Source organism: Neovison vison, chromosome 7, assembly GCF_020171115.1.
Source record: "Neovison vison isolate M4711 chromosome 7, ASM_NN_V1, whole genome shotgun sequence".
NCBI lineage: Eukaryota > Metazoa > Chordata > Mammalia > Carnivora > Mustelidae > Neogale > Neogale vison.
In genome coordinates this window covers 154,250,418-154,259,738 of record NC_058097.1, presented here as the reverse complement: position 1 = coordinate 154,259,738, position 9,321 = coordinate 154,250,418, and the positions used below count along the sequence as shown (strand labels likewise).

Here is a 9,321-nt window from a genome sequence, read left to right as displayed (position 1 = left end):
TATAATTAAACTTCCCAAACTAATATGAAATTTATGTTATATAGGGAATCCAAAGAGTGAAAAAGAGGAAAGTACTTAAGCTTCCAATGAAAAAGTGTTTCTATACCCAGAAAATAACACTTAAACAGAGGCCTTGGTGCAATGCTTACACAGATTTAGCTACAATGGACTGCATGATTTGAAGGACCCCAGAAAGACCTGACCCTTACCTTTGGCCAACCTACATCCATATTTCAACTTTTTTTCACAATTCAGGGGGATGAGAACTTTAGAATCCTTCATCCTTCATGTGAAGGAGAGGACCAATTCACTTCATTTACAATTCCTTTTCACCAGCCAAAGTCCCACATCAGAGTGACTCAGCCAACCCTACACTCTCCTCATAGTTTGTGTAAGACTCTTGCATATGTTCTTACTATTACTTATTGTCCCCTGAGTGGTTTTACTTTTACCTCCTGAGAGGAAGGACAGTTTCTTTGTCAATGTTACCTAACAGAATGCCAGGGGAGGAGGTTAAGTGATAAGAGAACCTGGCAACATTAAACTGTGTCTGGTAGCAGGGGAATGTGTACCTGGATTATTATATTGAAGATGGAAAAATAAAATAGAAAAGGGATGTGAAAACTGTAAGTCTTCATCACCCTCATACTATTACAAGCCAAACAATCAAATTTTCACTTTGTCTAATGACAGGTATGGCTCTCACATTGCTATGTGGAATTTCTCCTTCTCCTCTTAAGGTTATATCTTCTCAAAGTTAAGAATCTTAGTAATATGAAGATGTAGAGAGGGAGGAAGTTGGGTTATTTGGCAGGATCCACACCTCCCTCATTAAATGACTGCTTAGAGATCATGAAGACTAACTTTATTACCAGGGTATCATCTTTTAGGTCTATAATTAAGGCAAACTACAGCCAGAAACTCAGAATGGGGGTGGCATGGAGATCTAGGGACATGGATTTGAGTCCTTATTTGTGTTAGGCTATGTTACTTATCTTGGCATATTGCTATAGCTAAATTGTCATATGGTAGTCTATGTCATCATTAAAAAAAAAAACCAAAAACAAAAAGGAATAAACTTACACTTACAAACTTGGGGACAAAACTGTCAGAAAGTAGTTTACTAAGTAATTCCTTCTCTTCTCTTTAGTTTCTGTTGAGAAATAGGAATTCTATTAAACACTTCTATTAAAAATAAACCTTGAAGAAATTAAACCTGTATAAACAAACTGTATTTCCCCCGTACTTTATACTGCTTAAAGTGATAGGAATGTCCTAGAATCATGTCACAAAGAATACACAGATGAATTCACATGGCACTGGATGACCTGCTAGGACTCATGGGTTTTACCCAAGTGAAGCAAATTATTCTAAATTCATGTGTCTTGAGTCAGTAGCTAATTTTTTAATATTTTAAAAAAAATTTTCATAAACATATAATGTATTATTAGCCTCAGGGGTATAGGTCTGTGAATCACCAGGTTTACACACTTTACAGCACTCACCATAGCACATACCCTCCCCAATGTCCATAACCCCATCAGTACCTAATTTTTACCTTAATTTTACAGATCACTAAAAGAAAACTATTGAAATTTATGACAAAAGATGATAGCACACCCAAACAGCACCATCTCCACTGAGGTTTCAGACTTCCTCCTGAATTGTTTGGTCAGGTCCCCAAGCTGGAACTTCTGGTTGTCCCTGTTCCTCAGCTTCCTCTTCCTCCTGGCCATGGGGGCCAATGGTGTTCTCCTGGTCACCATCCGGCTGGAGGTCTCTCTGCACGAGCCCATGTACTACCTACTCAGCTTTCTCTCCCTGTTGGACATTGTGGTCTGCCTCACTGTCATCCCCAAAGTCCTTGCCATCTTTTGGTTTGACCTCAAGTCCATCAGCTTCTATGCCTGCTTCCTCCAGATGTACATCATGAATTGCTTCCTTGCCATGGAGTCTTGAGCTTTCATGGTCATGGCCTATGACCGCTATGTGGCCATTTGCCACCCACTGAGGTACCCATCTGTAATCACTGACCAATTTGTAGCCAAGGCTTCTGTTTTTATTTTGGCCAGAAATGGTATTTTAACAGTGCCTATCCCCATTCTATCATCCTGATTGAATTACTGTGGGAGAAATGTCATTGAGAACTGTATCTGTGCCAGTATGTCAGTCTCCAAGCTCTCCTGTGATGATATCACCATTAATCGCCTCTACCAGTTTGCTGTAGGCTGGACACTATTAGGATCTGATCTCATCCTCATCTTCCTCTCCTACAGCCTCATCCTTCGAGCTGTGCTGAAACTCAAGGCAGAGGGTGCTGTGGCCAAGGCTCTGAGCACATGTGGCTCTCACTTCATTCTTATCCTTTTCTTCAGCATCATCCTTCTGGTCTTTGTGCTCACTCTTGTGGTGAAGAAGGTCTCCCCTGATGTGCCAGTCTTGCTCAATGTTCTCCACCATGTCATCTTCTCAGCCCTTAACCCCATTGTTTATGGAGTGCGAACCCAGGAGATCAAGCAAGGAATACAGAGGTTACTAAAGAAAGTGTGGTAGTAAGGACAACTGGATCTCTGCATTCATACTATAGGATGATTTTGAGTCAATAATGTGTGAATGGGCTGAAATACATATCTATGAGTTGTAATTCAACCTGGGTAATTCGGATATTGTGTCTTCTTTAATAAAACTTAAGATTCGTTGTAGTCCCCTTTTCTCTAACTTCACTTCTTCTTTAACAATATGCTTGACCCCATTTGCTTTTTCCTCATACACAATATCCTATCTTTACAAAAAGCTGGGATTCCTTGGGGTAGGCTTTACAGTGAAATAATTATGTTCCTGAATATACAGCTGTTATTAGGTCATGCATTTACATTCTTATATACACAACTATGGATATTTTGGATAGAGTTGTGCAAAGTGTAATGTGTTCTTATTCTTTTTTCCATATGGGGAAAGGGAACATATTTGAGACAAAGAAATTGGAATGAAATTTCAATCCTGAATGATGGAAAGTTGCTTGTGATTTATTATTGGTTCTGTAACTGGGTGGTCTTTGGAAATATGCATTGCAGGAGGACAGGGATTTGACATGGAGCATTGTGCAACAATTAGCAATGAGTTTGATTAGATTTAAGAGACTCCTAAATTCTCTGCAGTAGGTTAGTTTGTGCTTTGGACATTTATCTTTTGGATCCAGGGTTTCATAGTTTATGGTATGCACACATAGCTCTTCTAATGAGTTAAAGATGGTAAGGATTAAAATATGAGCCAGTAATAATAATTTAAAATATTGAACACATAATACCTGAGCATTGTTTGTATGAAATAGATTCTTTTTTTTTTTTTTTTTGAAGATTTACTTATTTGTTTGAGGTGAGGGGAGAAAGTGAGAGAGAGAAAGAGAGAGAGAGAGAGAGAGAGCCAGTAGGGGGCAGGGCAGAGGGAGAATCTTCAAGCAGACTCCTGATGAGTGTGGAGCTGGAAGAGGACTGGAGTTCACCACTCATGAGACTATGACCTGAGCCAAAACCAAGAGTCAGAAGTTTCACCAACTGAGCCACCAGGTGTCTCAAATTGGAGAGTTTCTAAGCCCTGAGAATTCTGTTAACTATTAAAACACAAATATAGATAGAACCTTGTTTTAAATCAGTCTCTTTTTAAAGATTATTTATTTATTTATTTGACAGACAGAGATCACAAATAGGCAGAGAGGCAGGCAGAGAGAGAGGAGGAAGCAGGCTCCCTGCCAAGCAGAGAGCCTGATGCAGGGCTCAATCCCAGGACCCTGGGATCATGACCTGAGCCAAACGCAGAGGCTTTAACCCACTGAGCCACCCTGGTGTCCCTAATCAGTCTCTTTTGAGTTCCTGATGGGATGGAGCAGTTGTTCACAGCAGTAACTTATTCATCAATGCATCCTATATTACTCCTGAACCAAAAAAGAGCAGTTCCCATGGAGTTTGTAGAAAAGACTTCACCAGAGAACTAGCCACCATTCAAAATATAGCTCCAACTGTCTGAGGCAAGAAATAATAAACTTGTACAGACATAGCAGTAACTCATTCTATCAAGAGAATAGTATTTTTGGAGTTGACTAGAGCAACTACAGATTGCACACATTACACTAGCTTTTGCCCCAGACCTTATTTGGCTTACCAAATTTACATGAATGTTAGGGCCAATTTAATGTTAAAACCTGTTTAACTATTAGGGCCTGCTTAGCCAGAACGACTCCACATTGCCATATTGTTTTTTACATCTATGGACTTCATTCCAGGAATAAACACCCCAGCAGTTCCAGGTATCATTTCTGGGTATCGATTCTAGGAGTAAATGCCTTAACAATAGAAGCCATGTACCTTGGGTCTGTGGTTATGTCCTATAAAACCAGCTGTGAAATTGGGATGGGGTCGCTCTCTTTGGAGGCAGCCCTGGCCGGTCAGTCTGACTTCTAATGCTTGGCATAGAATAAAGCTTTGCATAACTTTCACTTTGTCTCAGTCTTGTTCCTTTGATAACAGACCCCAACAATGAACACCTGTGGTCTCATGAAGGTTCCCTATGAGTATATAGAAGGGGAGGAAAAAATCTCAGGTTTATTAATAAATGAGTCAGTTCATGATGTGTAGGGTAGAAGTAGACTGTTGGCACATGCAGCCTCAATCATGGGTCACCCACGAAGATGGAGACAGTGCTCTGAGCAGTACAACTGGTCATCAACTTGGTGTAAAGAGAGGCTTAGTAAGATTTCAAAATCAGAGGTTAGGGGAAAATATGTGAACACCCTAAGGGGTATTCTAAGTCTAAGGGGATTTGGCACAAAACTTTCAGATCAAAAATGGCTTATATTAATGCCCACTTCAGAGGATGTGTCAGGGAAGAAGAGACAATGAACAATGAGGGCTAGAAGTTGTGACTTCTAGAAACTCTAATTGTATGTGGGAGAAATCTAGAATGAGTTGTAAAGGAGGGAGGTGGGGTACATTATTTACAGTTTCTGAACCAAATGTAGTAGCAGGAATATCTTAAATCTTTTCTAAGAGGGGCACCTGGGTGGCTCAGTCATTAAGCATCTGCCTTTGGCTCAGATCATGATCCCAGGCTCCTGGGATGGAGTCCAGCATCTGGCTCCCTGCTCAGCGGGAAGCCTGCTTCTCCTCTCCCACTGCCCTCTGCTTGTATTCCCACTCTCGCTGTCTCTGTCTCTGTCAAATAATAAATAAAATCTTTAAAAAAAAAAAGTTTCCTGAGAAATTGTGGTAGGCACCATCTTGAAGAACTAGTGGCAGGACAGAGCTAACTCACAGGAATGGGAAGAACTGACTAGTATAGGTGTAGGCTAATTATCAGTGCTCTGCCCTGTCCCTTCTGTGCTTTCGTTATATACCAACACAATTCTGCAGATACCTGGGATTCTGCTGGGAGTACCTTCTGTCTGGAGAAGCATGCTGGGCTCCTGGTTGGGGAAGGACCCAAGCATTCAGGAATTAAAAACTTGAAAAACAGTTTTCAAATAATGATGGATTGAAGTTATAGTGATATATTTCCAATTCTTTGGGTCATCACTTGTATCTGTCTACTACCAAAGTTCTATCCTGATTCATCCTGGTGACCATTGTTTTAATAATGGTGCTAGAAGCAAGTTATATTACAGAAGACCCCTGCATGTGTGATGGAAAAATATTTGAGAAGTTATTGAGTTCTCACTGGATTCAAACTTTTTAAAAAAGATTTTATTTATTTATTTGACACAGAGAGATCACAAGTAGGTAAAGAGGCAGGCATAGAGAGGGGGAAGCAGGCTAACTGCTGAGCAGAGGTTCCAATGCAGGGCTTGATCCCAGGACCCTGAGATAATGACCTGAGCTGAAGGCAGAGGTTTAACCCACTGAGACACCCAGGTGCCCCTGGATTCAATCTTTCTTTACCTCGATAGGTATTGAGGTATGTGGGTCACTTAGGAAGTACATAAGAAACACCGGAGGCCAGACTTAAGAGAATAATATTAACTTCAGAGATTAACATATAGTACATCATTAGTTTTTGATGTAGTGTTCAATGATTCATTAGTTGTGTATAACACCCAGTGCTCATCATAACACATGCCCTTTTTAATACCCATCACCTGGTTACCCTGTCCTCCCATCCCACCTCCCTTCTATAACCCTCAGTTTGCTTCCAGGAGTCCAGAGATATTTTCCTTTAGAAAGTCACACTTTTTGGTCACCTGAATGGAAAAATATATTTTTAAAAGTATATAAAGAAGTGTATAAAAAGTATATATATATATATGTATAAATCTCACATAACTTGTTATATATGATAATTCTCCTGGCACATAAGTTTCCATTTAAGTTTTTAGTTTCCTTTTGTGAATTGACTAATTCTCTTAGATTTCAGTTTAGTCAGTTTTGAAAAGTAAGTTTGAATCACATACATACAATAGTGGAGCAATGACCATGGACATGTAATGAGGGCAAGAACATAATGAGTGATGTCTCTGGTAAAGTTTTTGTCACGTTAGTTTAGAAAGTCATTAGGGGATAAAGCACAGGTATAATGCAATAGTACTTGAAAGTGTTTAGAATATAAACTCTGCATTGTGATTTTGTTTTTCCTTCTAGCTGAATCCAACTGCTACACACACATACACACACACTCTCTCTCACACACTATATAGTATGTGTGTGTGTGTGTTATATATATGTGTGTGTGTGTGTGTGTGTGTGTGTGTGTGTGATCAATCAAGGCTTGGGCAGCTGATGATCAAACAGCTTTAGGGTTATGAATTCTTAAGACTTACTCCTGGATCTGCTTTGTCCTGACCCCATAGATAACAGGGTTGAGTGCTGGGGGAACCACCATATATAGATTCACCAGAAATATATGAAAATATATAGCCAGGGATGCTATGACCAAAGCGGTGGGTCAGAAAAGAGAAAAATTCTGGGATGTAGAAGATGAGCATGACACAGATATGGGAGCCTCAGGTGTTGAGAGCCTTGAATTGGGCATTCCATGATGGTAAATGAAAGACTGTGTAGAGTATCTTCACATAGGAGAAACCAATTATGATAAGGTCAATAAATCCCACCGAAAAGGCAACCATCCCAAATAAACTATTGGTTCTGATACTGGTACGGGCAAGATGGGCAATGCCCATGTGCTCACAGTAGGTGTGGGGGACGATATGGGCACCACAGAATGACAACAGCAAGAGGAGGAACACACAAGGAATAACAAAGTTTAAAGATCTTACAATCATGACTATACTTAGAATGGTCACCACCTTGTTCGTAAGTATCATGGTATACCTCAGGGGATTGCAGATGGCAATGTAGCAGTCTATAGCCATGACTGTGAGTATCCCAGACTCTAGGCCAGTGCATAGATGAATCATAAACATCTGTGTAAAGCAGGCATCAAAAAGTATTTCCCTGAAATTGAACCAGAAGGTGCCCAGCATCTTGGAGATAGTGGCAGTGGATAGGCTTAGGTCAGTGAAGGCCAACATTGCCAGGAAGTAAAACATGGGCTGATGGAGACTAGGATCAGTCTGAATAATAAAGAGGATTATAATGTTCCCCAGGAAAGCAATCAGATATACAGTACAAAAAGGGAAACCAATATAGAGATGAAAATTTTCCAAGCCTGGAATCCCCAGAAGGACAAAGGAGGAAGGATGGGATTGAGTGGTGTTGCAATAGGCCATCTTCATAGTTGTTGGTTACTTTTTTCACACTGTGTTAGGACTCCAAACTCATCCATGTTATTCTTTCAGGTCATGGAGAAACATGGAATTAATTCTCTGCCTTAATATGTAGCAGAAGACCCTGGAGTGGAAAGTGAGAAATGGTTTAAAAACCTCCCAAATATAAACATAACAAATAGCATGGAGGACAAGGGGAGATGGAGAGGAGAGGGGAGTTGAGGGAAATTGGAAGGGGAGGTGAACCATGAGACTATGGACTCTGAAAAACAATCTGAGGGTTTTGAAGGGGCAGGGGGTGGGAGGTTGGGGGAACCAGGTGGTGGGTATTAGAGAGGGCATGGATTGCATGGAGCACTGGGTGCAGTGCAAAAACAATGACTACTGTTACGCTGAAAAGAAATAAAAATTAAAAAATAAATAAATAAAACCTCCAAAATATAGAACTGACCAGGTTCTGGACATCTTGTTTTTCTGTCCAAGACACATCCCAAACTTGATACCCTGTCAACAGTGCTAGGAATTATGTAAAATGTACTTGTGTTTTAGGGGAATTTCCATAATATCACAATGGAGAGTTGGTTGGAGGGGCATATTAGAGTTTGAAGTAAGCAGAGTGAAAGATGATGCTAGCCTGATCTAAACAAATAGTAGTGGGCATGGAGAGGCAATGGCATATACTGTTCCCTGTTCCACAGGGAACAGTGTTTGATGTGATTTGGGAGATGAAAGAGAGCAATAGGTCATGTTTAACTTCCAGGATTCTGTGTTGGGCAAATGGACAAATATTGGTGCTATTCAAGGAGATAGAGAACATAATGGGAGTGAGTTTTATTTTTGTGTATTTTAGTTGATGAGGGTAGGTGTTGACACCAGTTTTAAATATGTAGATAGTAAGTAGCAATTCTCAGCAGGCAGAATATCCATTAAACTCCTTTCACTATTTAAGCCCAGTTTTGGTGCGTCATTGAGTTTATAAAGAACCAAAAATTCCATGCATGTGACTGTAGGAACAACAGGATTCATGTGATTAAGACAGTGTCATATTTTGTCCCACCCCCATGTTCATAATATTTAATCTTTGGAGAGCTATATTGGAGGGAATATCATAAAAGTGAATGAATGTCTTTGTATCCTCAAAGCCCTCTCCAATAGCTGCTGTCCGCAGTAGAGGTAGACACAGGGGCCATTCTCAGAGAGGACAAATTAAATGTCTTCAGAAAAAAGTCTCATAAATATTGTATATGGGGATTTGTGGATTTGCTCTAATTATGCACCTGCCTGTGTTAAAATGTACTGTAAAATATTGAGTAAGTAAAACAAAATAATTAAACAGGTTGAATGTTGTCTATGGAACATTTCTATTTGGATTACTCATTTTCCACCTAGTGACATTTAGCAAAGCCTCAGAAATGAAAATCTACAGTGCAGCAGGAAAGTTCTTAAATGGTAGAAATTGCTAATGGATGATACCAAAATTGAGTGTTGGGGGGGTTAAACATATTTGTAAAGTATAGAGTAAACAAAATTGAAAATATTTTTCTGGAGCCTATTATAGACTTTAAGTGTTCATATGTAAATATTCAGACTTTAAGAAATAAGAACTTTAT

At 39.8% G+C, this 9,321-nt stretch overlaps 2 pseudogenes; one reads left to right on the top strand and one right to left on the bottom strand.

Moving 5' to 3' along the window:
* Window positions 1–1,608: 1,608 nt before the first annotated feature.
* On the top strand, window positions 1,609–2,553 carry LOC122914235 (annotated as a pseudogene).
* Window positions 2,554–6,801: 4,248 nt separating this feature from the next.
* LOC122914234 lies at window positions 6,802–7,714 on the bottom strand (annotated as a pseudogene).
* Between the last annotated feature and the right edge of the window lie 1,607 nt (window positions 7,715–9,321).